Source organism: Mandrillus leucophaeus, unplaced genomic scaffold, assembly GCF_000951045.1.
Source record: "Mandrillus leucophaeus isolate KB7577 unplaced genomic scaffold, Mleu.le_1.0 Scaffold109, whole genome shotgun sequence".
In the NCBI taxonomy this organism is placed as follows: domain Eukaryota; kingdom Metazoa; phylum Chordata; class Mammalia; order Primates; family Cercopithecidae; genus Mandrillus; species Mandrillus leucophaeus.
Genome location: NW_012099098.1, coordinates 1053955 through 1055196, shown reverse-complemented (window position 1 = coordinate 1055196; position 1242 = coordinate 1053955). Strand labels below are relative to the sequence as shown.

General features: G+C 53.6%; 1 protein-coding gene across 1 annotated transcript in view; it reads left to right on the top strand.

Annotated features, from left to right (window-relative positions):
• The first annotated feature begins 798 nt into the window (after positions 1-798).
• LOC105545169 (chromosome unknown open reading frame, human C9orf16) overlaps positions 799-1242 on the top strand; it is a 7516-nt gene continuing 7072 nt past the window's right edge. The window contains exon 1 of the mRNA XM_011987969.1: positions 799-930. The gene's annotated coding sequence lies outside the window, so the exon portion shown is untranslated. The remainder of the gene's footprint in view (positions 931-1242) is intronic.

Genomic DNA, 1242 nt, shown 5'->3' with positions numbered 1-1242 from the left:
GAGGTCAGGAGATCGAGACCATCCTGGCTAACACGGTGAAACCCCATCTCTACTAAAAAATACAAAAAACTAGCCAGGCAAGGTGGCGGGCGCCTGCAGTCCCAGCTACTCGGGAGGCTGAGGCAGGAGAATGGCGTGAACTCGGGAGGTGGAGCTTGCAGTGAACTGAGATCCGGCCACTGCACTCCAGCCTGGGCGACAGAGCAAGACTCCGTCTCCAAAAAAAAAAAAAAAAAAAAAGGAGGGCAGGCTAGGCTGGGCACCACGGCTCACGTCTGTCATCTGAGCATGTGGGGAGGCTGAGGTGGGAGGATCACTTGAGTCCAGGAGTTTGAGATCAGCCTGGGCAAGATGGTGAAACCCTCGCTCTATAAAAATAAAAATACTAGCTGGGTGTGGTGGTGGTGCACCTGTAGTCTCAGCTAATCCAGAGGCTGAGGTGGGGAGTTTGAGGCTGCAGGGAACTATGATTGTACCATTGCACTACAGCCTAGCCTGGGCAACAAGAGCAAATAAAAAAAAAAAAAAAAAAAAAAAAAAATTAAAAAAATTAAGCTTTAAAAAGGAGGTGAGCCTGACCTGGATGAGAGGCCATTCCCCAAAATTCTTTGGGTGCTGGTTCAGTGTCCTTCTTGCTCTCGCTCAATCTACTTCAGGGAGGAGAAGGCAGGGCTGACCGTGTGCAAGTCGGTGGAGACCCTCACAGTAGCCTTCAGACTCCACCATGCCCCTGTCTTCCTCAGGTAGAACAGTGAGGGTGGCTTCTGGGACAAGAGAGGATTCCACCCCATTGTCACTGTCTGGGATACACGCTTGGGCCTGATCTGGCATTGAGGATGGCCTGCCCACAGGGACAGCCAGTGTGAGACCAGGTCCAGGCTGCTGCAGCCATGAGACCTCCATGCACTATAGCTACTGGAGTCCCAGTAGGTGACCCCTCTGCCTAGAACGTGGGCCTAATTCTCAGCTGGACCCTTGGTCAGGATTATAGCTCTGGGTCCAACCCAGGGGTGACACTTGCCAGCTGGGTGACTGTGGGCAAGCCGCCCTCGCCTAGCTGGGAAGTGGAGTGTGGGATGACAGCAGCTGGGCCGATTATCATGAAGCCTTTCTTGATGAGCAGTCTGTGAAGCACTCTGCCCACGGCCCTCCACCCTCCACTGCAGCACCCACAGGAGGGGGCGGCAAACCTTTCCTTTATTGGAGAATGTGACACACAGTCCTGGGTGGGTTTGAGGTGAG